Raw genomic sequence first — 21522 nt, 5'->3', positions numbered from 1 at the left:
CGGTGCAAACTACCCTCAGTTGCTCCGTGCTCATCAAAACAAATCTGGGGAGGTCCTTTGTGGGTGGCCAGTTCTAGCCTCCTGCAAAGGACTTCCCTGCGTTTTCTTTGCTGAGCACGGGGCGACTGATGGTAATGAGCGGCGCAGCCGGCGCCAAGAGGACCTAGGAGATTGGCTGTGCCGCGTAAGCTCCTGCCGCTGTCCCCACACCCGTGTTAATCCTAGATTTTCTGAGGCCTCTCAGCTTCCAGAGCCTGTGACAGAAATCACTGCGTGGCAGTTAGAAACTGCTGCGTGATGTTTTCTTGCCACGTGTGCAGCCACGCAGCCGTGCACCTTAGAGAGAACAGTGGGGCCCGGGTTACCTGAGAAACCATCTTGTCCATATTAAATTGACCCATCCCTCCCAGTCTGGCAAGTAGAGCATATTATGGACCCTATTGGCTAAAGAATTTCAGCTAGTAGTATCTAGGAGAGTCTTGACAGTTCTAAAAAGATAAGTAGGGTAGTCCTGTATTGTAGTTGGATGGGATCCATCTGAAAATCTTAGGGCTATTGGCTGGATGGAGAATTGAAAAAGAAAAAATTATTTGGAAGGCACTGGCAACTATTTCAGTAACATAAGTAAGATTGTATAGATATGATTACCAAGGACCAAACGTCACATGACGTATTTTCTTTTAAAGGTCATCCCGAGTACTGCATTCTTATAAAAACTTTTGTAATGTATAGTAGGGAAATATAAGATAGCATTATTTAGTTCTTATACAAGTTTTGCATAACGATTGCAGAAAAAATATAATGCGTCTGTCTTCAAATATAATGTAATAGGAAAATATATTCTCGTCAAATTTCTGAGGGCAGCAGTCTTGCACATTGTTGCTGGCTTAGATTCTTTATTACTTTCTCACTCAATACCTCAGGTTAGTATATGTCTAATGTGGAAAAAACCTCCTTTCAACCAAGAACATGTAAAGAAAGAATATTGTAGCATATTTTTAAATATCAGTGTGTACAGCATGCCTTGTAAAAGCTATAATTTCCTGGAATTAGAAAACAAGAGTTTTTATTTTAAAAATGACTCCAGGCCACAATACAGCAATAGCAATAGCAATAGCAGTTAGACTTATATACCGCTTCATAGGGCTTTCAGCCCTCTCTAAGTGGTTTACAGAGTCAGCATACCGCCCCCACAGTCTGGGTCCTCATTTTACCCACCTCGGAAGGATGGAAGGCTGAGTCAACCTTGAGCCGGTGAGATTAGAACCGATGAACTGCAGATAACAGTCAGCTGAAGTGGCCTGCAGTACTGCACCCTAATCACTGCGCCACCTCGGCTCTTTATAAAAGACTGTCTGGGACCAGACAGACATTTTTTTTCCCCAGACATTTATTACGATTTATAGGCCGCCCTTCTCCCTGAGGGGACTCAGGGCGGCTTACAATCACGGGAAGGGGGTGCAATAATACAAGACAAACAGTGAGTAAACAAGATAGATAATAAAACACCAACTTGCATTCAACAGTCAACACTCGGGCGGGTAATTTAAAAACTTATCCCCAGGCCTGCTGGGAGAGCCAGGTCTTAAGGGCCGTGCGGAAGGTCTGGATGGTAGTGAGGGTACGAATCTCAACGGGGAGATCGTTCCACAGGGTCGGAGCTGCAACAGAAAAGGCTCTCCTCCGTGTAGTCGCCAGTCGACATTGACTGGCAGATGGAATCCGGAGGAGGCCCAATCTGTGCGATCTAATCGGTCGAAGGGAGGTAATCGGCAGAAGGCGGTCTCTCAAGTACCCAGATCCACTACCATGGAGTGCTTTAAAGGTGGTCATCAATACCCTGAAGCGCACCCGGAGATCGACAGGTAGCCAGTGCAGCTCGCGGAGGATGGGTGTAATGTGGGCGAACCGCGGTGCGCCCACTATCACTCGCGCGGCTGCATTCTGGACTAACTGCAGTCGCCGGATGCACTTCAAGGGCAACCCCATGTAGAGCCCATTGCAGTATTCCAGCCTAGAGATCACAAGGGCTCGAGTGACTGTTGTGAGAGCCTCCCGGTTCAGGTAGGGCCGTAACTGGCGGACCAGGCGAACCTGGGCAAATGCCCCCCTGGTCACAGCCGACAACTGATGGTTAAAAGTCAGCTGTGGATCCAGGAGGACTCCTAGATTACGGACCCTATCTGAGGGGTATAAAATTTGACCCCCCAGCCTGAGTGTTGGAATGTCAGCCAAATTGTTGGGAGGGAAACACAACAGCCACTCGGTCTTGTCCGGGTTGAGCACCAGTTTGTTAGCGCTCATCCAGTTCTTAACGGCCTCAAGGCCCCGGCTCATCACGTCTACCGCTTCATTGAGTTGGCACAGGGCGGACAGATACAGTTGTGTATCGTCCGCATATTGATGGTATTTTATCCTGTGCCTCCGGATGATCTCGCCCAGCGGTTTCATGTAAATGTTAAATAGTAGGGGGGATAAGACCGAACCCTGCGGCACCCCATATGTTAGGGGCCTCAGGGACGATCTCTGCCCCCCGACCAACACCGACTGCGACCTGTCCGAGAGGTAGGAGGAGAACCACTGCAAAACAGTGCCTCCCACCCCCACCTCCCGCAGTCGTCGCAGAAGGATACCATGGTCGATGGTATCGAAAGCCGCTGAGAGGTCAAGGAGAACCAGGATGGACGCATGGCCTCCATCTCTGGCCCTCCAGAGATCATCGGTCAATGCGACCAAAGCGGTTTCAGTGCTGTAACCGGGTCTGAAGCCGGACTGGAAGGGGTCAAGATAGCTAGCTTCCTCTAAGGCCCGTTGAAGCTGGAAGGCCACCACCTTCTCGACAACCTTCCCAATAAAGGGGAGGTTGGAGACAGGACGATAGTTGTTTAAAATGGCTGGATCCAAGGATGGTTTCTTCAGGAGGGGTCTCACCACCGCCGTCTTAAGTGCGGCGGGGAAGTGCCCCTCCCGAAGGGAGGCGGTCACGACCGCCTGGATCCAGCCATGTGTCACCTCCCTGCTGTTGGCAACCAGCCAGGAGGGACACGGGTCCAGAATACAGGTGGAGGCACTTACAGCTCGAATGGCCTTGTCCACATCCCCAGAGGCAACATCCTGGAACTCAACCCAGAGATGGTTTACCAAGTAATCCCCCTGTGTCTCGGCTGGATCTATGGCGGTGGAGTCCAAGTCCGAACGAAACCGAGCAACTTTGTCCGCCAAGAACTGGGCATAGTCCTCAGCCCTACCCTGCAAGGGGTCTCCCGCATCCCTCCTATTAAGGAGGGAGCGGGTGATCCTAAACAGGGCGGCTGGGCGTGACTCGGCGGACGCTACCAAGGCGGAGATATGCGTTCTTTTGGCAACTCTTAGTGCCCGGATGTAATCCTTGGTGCAGGTAGTCAAAAGTGCTCGGTTCTCCTCGGACTTATCGGACCTCCACAGGTGCTCTAGGCGTCTCCTCCGGCGCTTCTTCTCCCGGAGTTCCTCGGTAAACCAAGGAGGTCTCCGGGATCCGCTGACCCGGAGGGGCCGTAGTGGCGCAATCCGGTCAAGAGACTCCGACGCCGCCGAATGCCAGGCGGCAACCAGAGTCTCCGCCGAACTGTGGGCGAGAGTGTCGGGAATTACCCCAAGCTCCATCTGGAACCTCAAAGGGTCCATAAGTCGCCTGGGGCGGAACCACCTGGTCGGTTCCTCCTCCCTACGGTGGGGGTTTGGCCTCCGGAAGTCAAGCCTCAGTAGGCAGTGGTCTGACCACGACAGGGGTATGATCTCATTACCCCTCAGACCAAGATCACGCATCCACTGCTCCGAGAGGAATACGAGGTCGAGCATGTGACCCGCTGTATGAGTTGGGCCCCGAATTACCTGGGTCAAGCCCATGGCTGTCATGGAAGCCATGAACTCCTGCGCCCCGTCAGAGCGTTCACCGAGCGATGGCAGGTTAAAGTCCCCCAGAACTATAAGCCTGGGGAGCTCAACTGCCAGCTCGGCTACTGACTCGAGGAGCGAGGGGAGGGATGCTGCAACGCAGTTGGGAGGCAGGTACGTTAGCAGCAAACCCACTTGACCCTTGAGGTCCAACTTTATCAGCAGGGACTCACACCCGGCAAGCTCCGGAGCAGGGACCCTACGAGGTAACAGAGACTCCCGGATAATAATAGCCACACCGCCACCCCTTCCCTGGGCTCTCGGCTGATGAAGCACCTGAAATCCCTCTGGGCACATCTCTACAAGGGGGACTCCTCCTTGAGTTGGGACCAGGGCCAAACCAAGACTAACTGAGCCCTTGTGTAGGCCACCTGTCTTGCTGAATCTAAGCTCCTGTTAGAGCAGTGTGCCTTGAGTATATGAAAAGCTTAGAATTGCCTCCATCCTACTGAAAGCTGGATCAGAAGCATTATTTATTATAAATTATAATCATAAATTATTATAAATGTCTAGATTCTATCATATCTCAAGACCTAAAATGGACACCTAACATCAAAAACATCATCAGAAAAGCACAACAAAGCATGTTCTTTCTGTGCCAACTCAGGAAGCCCAAAGAACTGCTGATTCTGTTCTACAGAGGAATCTGCACCTCTATAACTGTCTGCTTTGGTTCTGCAACCCAACAAGACCAACATAGACTTCAGAGGATAATCAGAACTGCAGAAAAAATAATTGCTACCAACCTGCCTTCCATTGAGGGCCTGTACACTGCACGAGTCAAAAAGAGGGCTGGGAAAATATTTACAGACCCCTCGCATCCTGGACATAAATTGTTTCAACGCCTACTTTCAAAACGACACTATAGAGCACTGCGCACCAAGACAACTAGACACAAGGATAGTTTTTCCCCAAACGCCACCATTCTGCTAAAAAAATAATTCCCTCAACACTATCAAACTAATTGGATTAATCCTAGTCAGCTGCACCCCCATAAGCAATGAACTCAGATCATACACATATGCACTCCCTTTAACAATGGATTTCAGCTCAAAGCATATGTCTGTATTGTTTCATTAGCTGCAGGAAGGACCACTGTTACACCTGTGTGCCTTGAATATAGGGAAAACTTAAAGTGGCCTCCATCCTAATGAAAACTGAATCAGAGACATTATTTACAAAAGACACTCGTTAGACTTTAAGCAGTGATGAAAGATCTATGTTTTGTCTTTGATTGCATGAAATAACTTGCAATTTAATTTTCTCATACAGTTTGTTTTCTGTAAAATTGTATTATTATGAGGGATCTTGCACATTATCTCTAATTGCACTTATTTTTGATTATCACTATTATTATATGCTGCACTTATCCAGTAGGGAAGAAGCTTGTCAAGCCTGTGTTCTTTCTTAGTTATAGTTTTTATCCTATAAAACTTGCTTATGGGGGGAAATGTAGATTAAAAAGGATGGCTAGAAAAATATACTGCAGATAAAAATGATCAAATAAGAACTTAGTTAAAGTCAACTATGTCTTGAATCTTATCCTTGAACTTTGATTGCCGTAGCTTATTTTTTTAAGTTATAAAGACAAGATCCACTTTATCAGACTAGCAAATGTTGCAAGAGAAGGGGAAATCAGAAAATTGGGTCATAAAATGAGCTACAATATGACAGGAAATAATCTCTAAGAACTTCTGTTTGGAAAAGGAGGAGAAAAGGATGGAATATAGAATCACATCTGTTTTAGTCTAGAAAAAAAATAGATTTAGGCTGTCTTCACCTTGCTTTTCCTGGAATCATGCTTGGGTGGCATTACTTCAATTAATTCCAGCTTTGTGTGTCACAAGTTCCTGTTTAAAGACTTTCCAACCTCCAAGAATAGTAAGTTGACTTAACATTAGCTGCAAGTCCATGTTTAACACACTGCAATGATGTAAAAGAAACAGAGAGATGCTCTTTAGAGTGCTGTAACTTTCCTCATTTTTATTATTATTTTAATGCCAGGGCAAGTATCTGATGATTCCCAGATGTTTCTGCTCCCTCCTGCTCTTTCAGCTATGAGTCTGACCATTAAGGTGGGCAGGAGCCATAACGGAGGTGCTCCCTAGTTTCTCATAGACTTCTCTCTTAACAGAGCACCAAGCTAATTATCTTCAATTCCTGGAGGAATCCACTCAGGTATTTGTGTTGACTACCTTAATTTTCATCTCCTCTAATCATTCCTTGCCAGATGGCAGCTAAAGTTTATTGGTCCCTGTAAAAATAAACCCCTTCTTTCTTTTTCTTTTAAACTATCATGTGCATTTGTTTAGTAGTTAACTGCTCACAAATCATGAAAGGACCACCAAAAATAATTATTTCAAAGTTCACCTGCATATTTTTGCTTTCAGTGGCATGTGAGGTGATGTTAGGAGAAATGTCAGCTTAGGTTTCTGTTAGTGTGAAGTATGCTAACTACATCTTGGACACACATACTTTTAGAAAAATGTGTGAATGGGGTTATGGCTTTTCTGCTTTTGATTTAGGTATATGAAGATTAATAAAAGGTGATATTACACTAGCAAGCAAAATGCCCTGGGTTCATACATTAAGCTGCCCATTTTATTTGGTTTTCATTGTAATGTTTTTTTTATTTAACACGTATGATTTATAATTCTTTATGGCTCATAATGATAGCTAAACCAAGTGACTTTCTAAGTTGTTGAATTGAGTATGGCTTGAAGTATGACATAGAGAAAATTCTCCACCTGTATACATTGTACACACGATTGTGTATCATCTGACCCATCCATTGTGGTCATTAAGTTTGCAGATGGCACCACTGTATTGGGTTAGGGTTAGGGTTAGGGTTAGGGTTATTACAAGTGGAGACGAAACAGTGTACAGGGAGGAGGTTCAAAAACTTTCCACATGATGCTTAAAAAACAACCTGATCCTGAACATCAGCAAGACCAAGGAGATGGTATTGGACTTCCGGAGGAAGAGAGAGGAACCTGCCTCACTTTACATCGAGGGGGGGGGGCTGTGTAGAGAGAGTCTCTTCCTGTAAATTCCTGGGAATCCATCTCAGTGAAGACCTCACCTGGAAAAACAACATGATACAGGTGGCCCGGAAGGCCTAACAGATACTCCATTTCCTTAGGGTCTTGCGTAAAAACATGGTGGAACAACAACTGATGACCTCCTTTTACCGGTCCACAATAGAAAGCGTCCTCACTTATTGCATCATGGTATGGCATGCTGGTTTGACAACCGCCGATAGAAAAACATTACAGAGGGTGGTGAGCACACCACAAAACATCATGGGCTGCCCCCTGACACCACTAGATGAGCTCGCTAGGGCTCGCTGCATTAGAAGAGTGAGAAAAATCCTCAGGGACGATTCACACCCTGGTCTGCACTTTACCCTCCTACCATCAGGAAGGAGCTGTAGAAGCATAGCCAGATGCACAAACAAGCTGAAGAACAATTTTTATCCGTGGGCTGTCAAACTCCTGAATGCAAAATAACATCATAACTAAATAGTACGACGGACTTGGAGGGCTGGCGCAATGTGTAACATGTTGACACTGGTGTAATGGGATTGGGTGTCTGTTAATATAATTTATTGGGTTAGGGATTTTTTTTTCTTTGTCTTCAGTGTGAGTTGTATTGTGTTGGGGGGGTGCACTGAGGGAGCTCAACCGATCTCATTGTACATATGTTATGCACTGACAATAAATAATAATAATAATTAATATTACCGTATATACTCGAGTATAGGCCGACCCGAATATAAGCCGAGGCACCTAATTTTACCACAAAAAACTGGAAAAGTTATTGACTCGAGTATAAGCCTAGGGTGGGAAATGCAGCAGCTACCGGTAAATTTCAAAAATAAAAATAGATACCAATAATGTTTTTGAATATTTATTTCAAAGAAAAACAGTAAACTAGCGGTGTATTCAATGAAATACTTCACTCAGCTCATGATGCTGATGTCCCGCTGTGATGATGATGTCCCGTGCAGCCGCGGGAGCGATGTCCCGCCTCCTATGACACACGGCACAGTGATTCCTATCATTGGATCACTGTACCAGAGGAGGTGGGACATCGCTATGTGGCTGCTTGCCATAACAAGGAGGAGGTGGGACATCGTTGCAGAGCGGCAGGAGGGGGAGGAAGGGGAATCGTAAGACAGCCCTGCATTACATTAGAACGTGAGGAGGGGGGATGGTGCGGTGCGCGCTGCGCGGCAAACTGACACAGAGGGAGGGGAAACTCACAGGGGCACTGGGCCATTCACGAGTGTCACCCAGCGGCATGGCCCCGCCCCTTTTTCTCCTCCATTTCGGGCAAATTTTTCACTGACTCGAGTATAAGCCGAGGCAGCTTTTTTCAGCCCAAAAAGTGGGCTGAAAAACTAGGCTTATACTCGAGTATATACAGTATTCATATGTGTGCTAGCTTTTTATATACACTGACCTGTCATATAGTTTGGTTTTTTTCAGAGAATCTGTGGAAAATAATATTCTTGTAATGCTATCCCCAGTGACATTCATTTCATTTCATCCTAGAGGTACTAGCCTGATTCTGATTGCAATATATTTGGGGGGGGGGATTGATTGGATTCTGTATAGCCGTGACATTTCAAAATTATGTTTTTACAAACATTGATGTTAAGAATTTTCCACAGGTTTTAAGCTCAATGATGTTTTATTTCACTAATGTTATTTCCCCCCTTTTTATTGCAGGGGAAAGCAACAAGTAATAATAATAATTTTATATTAAAAACAAAATTAAATGGAAGAGTAATCCAACAAAAAAGTAAATATTTAAAACAGTCATAACATACACATTTTATAATTAAGAAACTCTCAGTTTAAATTTATTCCTATTTCTATTGGTATTTCAGAAAGCCAGCAGATTGGAAATTAAGCTTTAATAGTTGCACATATAAGCTATAAAGACTTTGTTAAGCCTCATAAGCTGTTACGGTTTTAGAAATAACACTCCCTCCATCACCAAATATCGCACTGGTAGTTTTGGTTGGAGACAAAGTCACGTTCAATCATGAATAACTCACAGAAAACCTGCTTCTTGCATAATACTATCCTATAACAGGAGACTCACATGTTATTTTAAATATAGGTTTCATTTTTAGTACTATATGTACAGTGACCATATATCCTTTATTATAAAGGATAGTCCTTTATTTCAGAAAGCTGCACTATAGAATACTGTATGCATTTTTGCAAAAAGATCTTTGTTTTGCTCTTGAATTTTCTAAAATTATTTTTTATCCTTATGAACCTCTTTTAGATGCCCCCTTTTAAAAATTTGTCCTTTATTTTTTCCAAGAGAACATGGTCACTCACAGAGGCCTGGCTCACACCTAATTTGCATGATAGTACCAGGGGTGGGTTTCAGCCGGTACACACTACTACGCCTGTACCCGTTTGTGAAACTTAGCATGTCCTCCTGGACCCGTTCTTTTGGAAGCTGCATACTGGAATGCTCCCTCCCATGGCCTGCCCCCTTGCTACCTCCCCCAGCCCACACAGTCACCGCTCACTCACTCTCCCCACCTGTCCGCACTAGGCTTGCCCTGCCCACCCACTTCTTTTGCCGGAGCGGAGAATTGGGAGAAGCCCACATGGCGTGCACTCCCTTCTCTTTGACAGTCGCCTTGTTTCCAATTGTTGGTGGGGGAATCCATGCAGAGGGAAGAAAAACATAGATTTCTCCCCCACCCCCATTTGGAAATGAGGTGGCTGTCAAAGAGAAAGGAATGCACCCGTGTGGCTTCTTCAAACAGGTGAAGAAGGAACAGGAGGGGAGTTCGGCTGTTTGAAGAAGCCATGCGAGGCTTCTCCTCTTGTTCCTTCGGCTTTTGAAGAAGCCACGTTTGAAGAAGCCACACGTTCCCTTCTGTTTGACAGCCACTCATTTCCAATTGGGGGGGATCCATGCAGAGGGATGAAAAACATGGATTTCTTCCCCCCACCCCATTTGGAAACGAGGCAGCTGTCAAAGAGAAGAGGGCAGCGCGCACCACGTGGGCTTGTCCAACAGCCGAAGAAGGTTGTGAAAAGCCCACGTGGCGTGCACTGCCCTCTTCTCTTTGACAGCCACCTGGTTAAAAAAAACATCCCCACTTAAAAGTACCCGGCAGCAGAGTTTTTCCCTGGAGGGCTCTGAGGAACATCCCAAGACCAATGCTACCACATCTGCCCTCTTCGGGGACAGGCCCTCTACAGCAGGTCCTCTTCAGAAGAACAAGACCCCCCTGGTCCCCCTCATGTTCCTTGTCTTCCCACCCCAGTAGATGGGCTCCAGAGTCATCGCCTTGCCAGCTCCCTGCCATCGGTCCTGCAGTTCAGGCCAGTGGCTTTGTTCTCACTCTCTCCGCCCAGTTCCTCTTTTTATGTGCTTCCTGAAAGGTACCCGCGAGTGGCCCAAAAGAGCCTTCTTTTATTTTTAAATATATTTTTATTATTTTTACATTTAAAACAATGCAGTACCGTGATGGGAACTTGTTCTCATTCACCCGGGGTTGTGCAGAGGCTTCCCGCTGAGAGTCTCCACCAGAGGCAACAGGACCAAAGCCCCTCTCCCAACTGGCCCTTCCTCCCTCTGAGGGTGAGGGACCTGGCTGCTCCGCTTCCTCTGGTGGAGACTCTCGGAGGGGAGCCTCTGCATAAACCGGGGCAAGTGAGAACAAGTTCCTGCCATTATGAAGGCTCCGGGATGAGGGACAGAATCTTCGCCATGGGACAGTAAAGCCCCATCCACCAGAAGCAGTGGGGCAGCCTGGTCCCTCACCCTCATGCCCACCCGGTCACATGAGCCACTCCCACAAAACAGGCCACACCTACAGAATAGGTTCTAAAAAATTTTGAAACCCACCACTGGATAGTGCTAAGAAACTTACATTTTGAAATACCTTGCACCCTTGGTTCCCAACATTTTGTACATAGTTTGTGTGCAAACTTTAAAAATGAACTTTCATCAAGTATATTATATTTGTTCATGTATATTTGTTGATCAAGTATATTATATGTGTTCATTCCAGAGTAAAGAATACCCAAATAGATTCTTGTTTGAGGCAGCATTGACAGGTATAATAATTACCAAACATGATATCAGACTTAAGAAATGAATGTAGTAAGCATGCTAGATGGTTCAACACAATAACAGTGCAAGTAAGGTGCTAGGAAGACACAGTCATTACCAAACTTGGTGTTTATTATTAGGCGGTCTTATCTGGATGCTTTTTCCATTGTAAAAAAAAAAGAAGACATTGTATTCTTCTTTTATCTTCCCCTAATGACATTGTTGCCATAGTGGTGCAGTGGTTAGAATTCAGTATTTCAGGCTAATTCTGTTGACTGCCAATTGCCAGCAATTTGGCAATTCGAGTCTCACAGTCTCAAAGTTGACTCATCCTTCCATCCTTCCAAGGTCGGTAAAATGAAGACCCAGATTGTTGGGAGAAATATGCGGTCTCTGTAAACAGCTTAGAGAGGGCTACAAAGCACTGTGAAATGGGATATGTAAGTCTAAGTGCTACTGCTATTGCTGGTGATCTTATGAGCCTATATTACTTCTACAATGATTTTCCTTCCTTCCATAGCTAACCTTAGACCACGAGTGTCAAACTCGCGGTGTCACATTGCTACCATGTGATGTATCGTGATCTTTTTTCCCTTCATGGAGCTTAGGTGGGCATGGCCTGCGTGTGATACATCCAGCCCACAGGCTGCCAGGTTGACACCCCTGCTTTAGAACATGACCATATTACCTTCATTTTTTTTGTTGCTAAAGTTACCCATAATATCTTATTCTAATGAAGGACTTCATGCACACAGATACAAAAAAAAATTGACATTCCCATGGTTAAGATCAAGACTGCAAAATCTGTTTATCAAGTGGTCCAGCAATGTGAATTTGCGGCTGACAGTTGATTTTAAAACTCATTTGATTTCAAAAACCTGGGCTATGATTGGATGCTGTATCAAATTCATATTTAGCAAATCCTGCATGCCCTAATCCTAGCCTTCTCCTACTTGCCCAGAAACAGAAGTCGGAAAGCTTTTGATTCTGATTAATAGTATATCTTGCTGTGCCATCTGAAACTTAAACTGAAGTTAATCTTAATCCTAACTATGAATAGTTGAAACCAGAAGTCAACAACCTTAAGACAACAAATAAGCAATATGCTGTTTCATTTTTAGTGATACTAATGTGTATTCTAACTTTATCAAAATTTATATGTAAGTAAATAAAGAAAGCAAAGTGTTTCCAAAGAATTACGTTGAGCTAAACAAAATAGCTACTGAATTTCGGTAACATCTGAGTAGAAGATTCCAAATACTGCAAGATATTGTGGACGGTTTCTTGTCAGCCATGGATTTCTTTCTTTGAAGAAACAAATAAGCTCAGTAACATATTAAGTTTGTTTATTTAAAACTTACCTTCAGAATTGACCACATTTAACTGCATCTGTTAAGACATCATAACTGTGGTTAATGAAATATGGAAGCAAATGTTTCTACATTCCTTCCTGTGATTACGGAGGGATCAGTATGCATGTCTGCATGTTGGGAGAGACCAGAGTCAACAGGAAATTTAATAAACATTGTCAATGTGTCATATATGAACCTGTGGGTGAAATGTTTCAAGAGAGCGGAGAACTTCCACAGTGACTCCAGTAATCATACGAGATCTGTGACGGGACAAAAACAGACATCACAATGTGTGCTTTGTGCTTCTTTGTTATTTTGCTCTTTTAAGCAAGTATAGGAGAATTGATTAAAAAAAATGGGGAAAGCATAACTTGGAAGAGTGGCATTCCACTTACCTGCTGTTCCTTTGGACCACTGTCATCCAACTCTCAGTTTCCAAATCCAGATTCTCCATATTTTCTTTTAATTTGGCTAATGGGCACAATCTTAATTAGAGGCAGGAAAACTGGTTGGAACCATGATGTGAAAATAAGCTGGAACCTTTCCAATATTCTTACTTGAAAAAGTTTCCTTTGCAAAGCAAGGCTAAGTGGACTCTTGCTTCACAATATTTACTCATTTTTCTTACTAGTTTCCCAAGATCCTGAAACTACATCCTTGGGCAGAAGACGTTCACTTACAATTAAAACATGTAGAGCGCAGACATGATTTAAAGTAACAATGAAACAAAGCCTAGAAACTTCCAGCTCAAAAGGTTCAACATGTTTTGAAGCCTGTTACCCAAAAATTCCTTCATGTAAGCAGTGTTAAGCATGTTGCTGATATTGAAATAATGAGTACCACAACTCTAGGCCAGAGGTCGGCAGCCTTAAACACTCAAAGAACCACAAAGGTCCTAACCAGAAGCCCCCTGTTCAATTCTGGAGCCGAGCGGAAGTCCGGTTTCCCCACCATAGAGTCTCCTCCTAGCGCGACATCCTTTTTCTTCTACCTGTCCCAACTGAAAGCCATATCAATTGTAGAGCCGACTGGAAAACCTGCCCCTTGCCATAGAGTCTCTTCCTGGTGCGCCCTGCTTCCTCCTCCCCCCAAACTGGAAGCTCCTCTCAAAATTGTGGTGCCAATTGTGGGACCGTAGCAGAAGTATAAAGAGCCACATGCGGCTCCAGAGCCACAGGTTGATGACCCCTGCTCTAGGCTGATTTACTGCTCTTTTCCCAGAGATCAAGATATTCCTTTTTTCAACTCTACCTTAGTGTCCAGTGTCTTGAAAAAGTGATTGCTTAGCTTCACTATTCACATGTTCAATTTGTAATACCAAAATAATACTGATTTATTTTAGAGATAGTTGCCAGGACCATGAAGATTATCTATTTCAGGGGTCCCCCAACCCCTGGGCCCTGGCCACTACCGGGCCTTGAGCACTTTTGAATTGGACCTCAGAAGTAGTAGTGCGTGCATCTCTACTTGTGCAAGCAGCGGGCAAGTGTGGGTGTGCATGCTCCATTTGCATGAGTGGTGGGTGTGCTTGCTCGTTGCTTGTGCAAATGGAACTACGTGCATAAGCAGCCTTGTCCGCTGTTTCCGCAGAGCCATCCCCTCTTCCCTCTCCCCCCTAACCCCGGCTGGTCTGCAAAACCAGAAAGGTTGGGAAACACTGATGTATGTGATGAGCCTGCAAAATGCTTCACACTATTAAAAGGGAAAATTTTAAACTGACTTTGTGCAGTGCGGTTAAATCCCATGCCTCATGAGACTTTGAATAATTGCACGCTGTCCTATTGCCAGATACCCCCACCATAAATTTACTGCCTGATACAAATTTGTGCATTGGAAAATTTATTGGACAAGATGTTACAGGAATAAATATTGGTGTCTGTGCGTGAGGTTTGAGTGGGTAGCAACTGAGATGGCACATTATAATGTGAGATCCATTTTAAAGATGCTATCACAGTTGTGCAATAGGAAGAATTATGGAAAAACATCAATAAAATTTACCCAAAGTTATAATTAAAGGAAAAATTGGTATAAAATGTTTTACAGATGGTACATAACTCTGTCAATGATTGCCAAGATAGATAAAACATACCGCAAATGTTGAAAATGCCACAACAAAGAAAAGACACCCTACCACATGTGGGGTTTTGTAAAAAGCTCAAAAGTACTGGAAAGAAATGCATCAAAATATTCAAAAAGTCTTAAAAATAAATTTGAACTGAAACCACAGATGCTTTAATTGGACATAATTCCAGAAAACATAAATGAAAAATACCACAATTTACTAAGATACATGTTGGCAGCTGCATGAAAAAAAATCTAGACAACCGAAACCTTGTTGATGGTATCAGATTAAGAGACTAGAATCGGAGAATATGCTGCAGTAGCAAAATTGACAGTGTGCATATTCATAATAGAAGTTTAACCAAATTCAAGCAGAAATAGTTCCTGTATATATGACACATTACAGAGCAAGGCAGATTCAGACATCTGGAATATGGCTTCTAGGATTTTTTTAAAAACCCCAGTAACAATGTCTAATGTTTAATAAAAAGTCAGATATCTAAATTGTGGTTTGCGGTTAGGGACACAAACCGAAGGGGAGATGTGTTACTAGAAAGTCTTTTCCCAATGCTGTTAGTTGTTACGTAGTAGTTCTTTCATTTCTATCTTATTATTTTTCCCATTCTCTTTTGCATTTCATTATTTTAACAATAAAATAACAAATAGAAATGTACAGTATGTACACGTGAGATCCATCCTATATAAATTGTTTCTGTATTATGAATGATATACATAATTCTTCTGTTATATTGAATTAGCTAGTTAAAGGTAATTTCTTTTTCAACTTGAGCTTGACTCCTATTGGGCTTTTCTTCTGCTTTTGGCAATGATGCTTGCCACAGTGCTTGCATTTCCTTCGTCCAGGATATTTCTCAACATGCTGATCTACTCTAAAGCCTAGGATTGTCAGATGGAGTCCATCCAAGTATTAACCAGGTCTTCTCTTGCTTTGCTTTTTGGCAATTGAGGAGCTAGGTAAAGGTAAAGGTTCCCCTCGAACATATGTGCTAGTCGTTCCCGACTCTAGGGGGCGGTGCTCATCTCCGTTTCAAAGCCAAAGGGCCAGCACTATCCGAAGATGTCTCTGTGGTCATGTGGCCGGCATGACTAAATTCCAAAAGCGCATGAAACTCTGTTACCTTCCCACAAAGTGGTCCCTATTTTTCTACTTGCATTTTTAACGTGCTTTCGAACTGCTAGGTTGGCAGAAGTTGGGACAAGTAACAGGTGCTCACTCTGTTGTGGCGCTAGGGATTCGAACCACTGAACTGCCGACCTTTCTGATCGACAAGCTCAGCATCTTAGCCATTGAGTAACCACGTTCTTCAATTGAGGAGCTACAACTGCCAAACTGATCTGGACATGTATGAGAAGGGACTATATATATATATATATATATATATATATATATATATATATATATATATATATATATATATATATATATATATATATATATATATATCTTTCTGATGGAAGTTCATTGCACTGCATGGGATACAATCCTTGAAAATTCCTGGAATTTTCTTCCTGGAATGGCTTCTTCTAACAGGTGGACTCATCTCAGCTATTTTTCTTTAAATTATGACTGAACTGACACTTTTTGATTAAGCATAGCAATGTCAGAGGCAGGAAGGGAAGCAGTAATTTATCCATAATATTTATTAATTCTTTGCAAGGCATGCTCATCAAAATGTTAAAAGGGGACCCCCTACCCACCCTTAAATATAAAGAATTGAGAAAATCTTGGAGGTTTTGTCCTGGAAGGTCTTGATCAACTTGAGTATCATCCAGATATTTTGAGAAACGCTAGGCTCAACATTTGGTACCCTCTGCTGTTGCTTCTTTGGGTTCCATGCTTACAATTTTCTACAGACTTGGAGAAATATTAGCAAAACAACTTTAGAAATTAAGGTTAAAATCTCTGAGAATGAAAGTAAAGCTAAGTATGTCATTCGCAATGTTCCTGATCACTTTTTAAAGATTGTAACCCGCCCGAATGGTATGAATGTTGCGTTTTAATCATGTACTGTCTTATATGTAAAAGTCTGTCCCCCCCTTCCTTTTGATTGTGAGCCGCCCTGAGTCCCCCCAGGGAAAAGGGCGGCATACAAATAAATAAACTATAAACTATAAACTTTTGGTTTTAAAGTATAATGAAACACTCAGAGCTTCTGGTCTTAGCTGTGAAATTTATATTCATAATACTGTGCTATACAACCAAAGTTAAACTGTTTCTGGGAATAGTCTGTCATCCGTATTAAATTACCCATGCAACTATGATATATATGATTGTTTTTCCAAGATACATTTTTTTCCAAAATGTTTTCCTCTTGTTTTCTTAAAAAGGGGAGAAAAAAAATCAGGAGGTATCATTTGTCACATTTCAGACTAAAATTGGCTGATGCTCAGGGAAAAACAGAGCTTTTTATATTCACAGGCATACAGCTGATAGGAGACATCAGGAATTCACATTATAAAACTCTAAATGAAGCTGCTGTCATCCTAAAGAGCAGCTTCTGAAGAAAATGGCAATTTGATTTTTTACTGAAAAGCAAACATCTACAGAATAGATGGCTATCCCACCTATCCACAGGGAAGAGAAAGAAAGAGAAAAACAAAGTAAAACCTGAGGCCACATCCATAACCAAAATTTTTATATTCTGTCACTTTGATGTTGGGATTTGTACTTCTTTGCTTACAAGAGTGTTTCCATTATCCAAGCAGAGTAATCACTTCCTTTGTGCCTTCATCCAAAAATTTGCATTTCCTCCCCCGAAATGCAGCCCACTGCACTTCAGATTCTAGAGGGACCTGAAGAAAGACTTCACAAACCAGGTTTCAATGCATGATTTTTTAATGGGAAAGATAGCCCCTTCCACTGTTCTAAACTGAAGGCGAAAAAGAACAGATGCTTTTAAATCAGGGGTGAAATTCAGCAGGTTCTGAACTGGTAGTGGAAATTTTGAGTAGTTCGGAGAACCGGAAAATACCAGAGTGGGGTGGGAATGGAGATTTTGCAGTATCCTTCCCCTGCCACGCCCACCAAACCACACCCAGAAAACCGGTAGAAATTTTTTTGAATTTCACCACTGCTTTAAATGTATGGGATGGATGGATGGATGGATAGAGCTCAACTTTAAACTTTTAGGCATTATTAAATCTAGCCATATGGGCCATCTACTGTATTACTTCCACCTGCTCAGTTTTTATACATGATTTCAGTACAATGTTATTTATATAATAGATTTTTAATATTCCATAGTTCAGGTGCTTCAGAATAATGCATATAGCTAAGTAGATACTCTATCAACTTTAATTACAATTTCAGGTATTAATGCCACAGGCTTTATGATAATTTGGATTTTTTTCTTCATAATTAACTATAACATGGGAAATGAATGAGAAAAGAGAGGAAGAGCATGCATTGTGGTATTTGTTTTATAAAAAGGATTTTGGTTTTAAGCTAAATTGGTTGATATTAAACTCTCCATTGTGTTATTACTTGGTGTGTATGTTCTATATATGTATTGTATGTATTTACATATATAAGAATGCTGGTCTTGTTGTATTTGGGTCTTTTCCCGTGTAAGATTGAGATTGTCTTGGCAACATTTCGGCGAGGTCCCACTCGCCAAGATGAGACCTCGCCGAAACGTTGCCAAGACAATCTCAATCTTACATGGGAAAAGACCCAAATACAACAAGACCAACATACCTACAGCATACCTGAAAATCTACAAAAACATATATAAGAATGTGGATACATTTTTGTACAAGTTTACAAAGGAAGAATAAATGAACAAAACAAAAATAACTGGAAATATGAAAAAAAAAATACTTGAAATACAACGAAAATTAAATGAAAGACAAAAAAGAGAATCAAAAATTAAAATGAGGAAAATAAAAAAATAAGGTGTTGGGTTTCAGACTTCCCCACTGTTATGCATCTGCTAGTTTACAATGTGTGCAAGAGTTCGGACCCACTTAAAAACCAAATAGCTTTGTTGCCACAAAGAAGATGGAGTCAAACTATTTTCCAAGGCACCTGAGGGCAGAACAAGAAGCAATGGGTGGAAACTAATCAAGGAGAGAAGCAACTTAGAACTGAGGAGAAATTTCCTGACAGTTAGAAAAATTAATCCGTGGAACAACTTTCCTCCAGAAGTTGTGAATGCCCCAACACTGGAAGTCTTTAAGAAGATGCTGGATAGCCATTTGTCTGAAACAGTATAGGGTTTCCTGCCTAGGCAGGGGGTTGGACTAGAAGACCTCCAAGGTCCCTTCCAACTCTGCTATTGTATTGTATTGTATTGTATTGTATTGTATTGTATTGTATTGTATTGTATTGTATTGTATTGTATTATGTTATTACTGGTATATCTGCAAGATTGCATGATGAACTCACACTGCATATCAGACGTTAATACAATCGAATGAGTCCAGAGATATTTCACAAGAAGAGTCATCTGCTCCTCTGCTCGCAACAGAATATCTTATGACATCAGGCTTGAAATTTTGGGCTTAGACAATTTATAACTATGCCGCCTTCGGTCTGACCTAATTTTATGTAGTACATAAAATTATCTGCTGCAACGTCCTACCTATCAGTGACTACTTCAGCTTCAACCAGAACAACACATGAGCTCACAATAGATACAAACTCAAGGTAAACCGTTCCAAACTTGATTGCAGAAAATACAACTTCAGCAACAGAGTGGTCAATTCCTGGATTGCGTTACCTGATTCTGTGGTTTCTTCCCCAAACCTCCAAAACTTTAACCTTAGACTGTCTACTGTTGACCTCACCCAGAGGTGGGTTCCAGCTGCTGCTACTGTTGTTCACTCAGGGACGTGTTGCGCATGCACATTTGATGCACACTTTGTACTCATGCGCAGTACTAAAAAATGCTTTTGTGCATGTGCAGAAGCAAAAGACAAGATGGTGGCACCTATGGCGCTGCCGAGAGAACCGGTTCGGGGGTGTGGACGCTGAGTTACTACCTACTCAGCCAAACTGGTCCAAACCGGTAGGAACCCATCTCTGACCTCACCCCATTCCTAAGAGGTCTGTCATGGGCATGCATAAGCTCACCAGCGTGCCTACTGCTCCTGTCCTAATATTCCCTTGTATTTGTATCCATTTCATGTATTCATAATCATGTTTATACATATATCTGTTATCTAATTCATGCTTGATGAAATAAATAAAGTAAATAAAATATATGTCCGTGTGATTCATTCTTGCTTAAATTTAAACTTCTATTGTGTAAATAGATGGTTAATTTTGACATTGCTGCATATTCTCCAAGTTTGCCTAGTCAGATATTGTTGGTTTTGTGTCTTTCTTCCAATGTTAAATGTAATTTTTTCTCTCTGCTGTAAGAATTTATCTCATTAAATTACAATATTTCTTTCCCAATAAAAAGTTGTGGTTTCATTTCAGTTTTATAGTCCAAAGTTTTTGTATTGTGGTATGTATATCTTTCTAGTATTTTTGTGCTTTTTTTACATGTCTACCACATGTGATAGGGCATTCCTTCTGTTCAAAGCATTTCCAACATTTATTACTGTGTGATTTGTCTCTTATATATTATTGCTGGAGTTGTGTACCATCTGTAGAACATTTTCTACCAATTTTCCTTTAAGTTATAGCTTGGTGTAAATTTTATAGATTTAGACCATAATTCTTTTCATTGTTCTATAGTAACTGTTTAAAATTTTGCATCCATTTTATCATATAGTGTTTTTTTTTGTTCGTTCTGTTTTTATATTATGTTTAAGTAAAAGTTTATATATGTGTCCCAACAGATGGTGTTGGCTTTCTATGAGCATTTCAAATTCAATCTTTTTTCTTAGTTCTTGCTGTATTTTTAAATGGATAGATCAATGCTTTCCAAACTTTTTTTCCCTTCTTTACCAAAAATCAGGGATGAAATCCTCCCGGTTCAGCCCGGTTCAACTGAACTGGTAGGGATGATTGTCCTTGGTTCTGCGAACCGGTAGTAAAAAAAAAAAAGCTTCTGAGGATCGTATGGCTCACAGCTGCAGACTCACATGCGGCTCCCAGCTGAGCTGTGCAATCATCGGAAGCTATTTTTTAAAAGCTTTTTAAAGCATTTTTTCCCCTGCCGGTTCAGCTGATTGCTGAAGTCACATGACACCCCCCCAAGCCACACCCACAAAACCGGTGCGGGGGGGAATTAGATTTCACAACTGCCCAAAATCGCAGCAGAAAGTTCGTTTTACCCAACATAGGTAAAATACTGTAAATCAATTTAAATGTCCCTATTGTTATTGGCAATAGGTTTGTGTGTTGTTACCCAAAGAAAAACTGTTGGAGAAGGGAAGGCATGATCTGGAGCAAAGTGAAAAGGGAGATCAGCCTAGAATCTTAAGTAGCCACAAAAGAACTAAGTCCAACCTCACCTGCGTGTCATTGACCCTTATCTAACTCTAAGCAAGTGTTGATGTGAGTTGAGAAGATTAATGTCAGCGGTGAAAGACCAGGTCCACAAATGAAGGTTCAATTAAACCAATTTATTGCTAAAAGCCTATGCACAGGAATCTTCTCAACTAATAGTCGGCATCTACTTGAGTTAAATAAGTTTCAAGGGCACTCAAGGAGGGGTTGGACCAGTGGTGGGATTCAGCCAGTTTGCACCACTTCAGGAGAACCAGTTGTTAACTTTCTGAGAAGTTTGGTGAACTGGTTGTTGGAAAAAATCATTAGGGCAGAGAACCGGTTGTTAAATTATTTGAATCCCACCATTGGGTTGGACTTGGTTCTTTTGTATCTATGTAGGGATTCTAGGGTAAATTCCCTTTTTCATTCCACCCCCATATACTGCCACCCTACCAAAAAAAAAACAACAACAACAAAAACCCACATTTTTTTTACTAAATTGTGGGTATTTTATCTAGGCTTAGGAACCAGTGGATTAGATTCACTTTTCATTGCTCAGTAAAATCTCTGGTAAGGAAAAGAGGAGTGGAGCACAGTGACTTAAGTCTAAGTTGTTTCAAAGACTCTACAAACATCCGCAGGAAAATCTTTTCTCTGCAGCAAAGTACAATATAA

This window comes from Thamnophis elegans, chromosome 1 (assembly GCF_009769535.1).
Source record: "Thamnophis elegans isolate rThaEle1 chromosome 1, rThaEle1.pri, whole genome shotgun sequence".
NCBI lineage: Eukaryota > Metazoa > Chordata > Lepidosauria > Squamata > Colubridae > Thamnophis > Thamnophis elegans.
The sequence above is the reverse complement of the archived record's forward strand: the minus strand, read 5'-3'. Positions refer to the sequence as shown.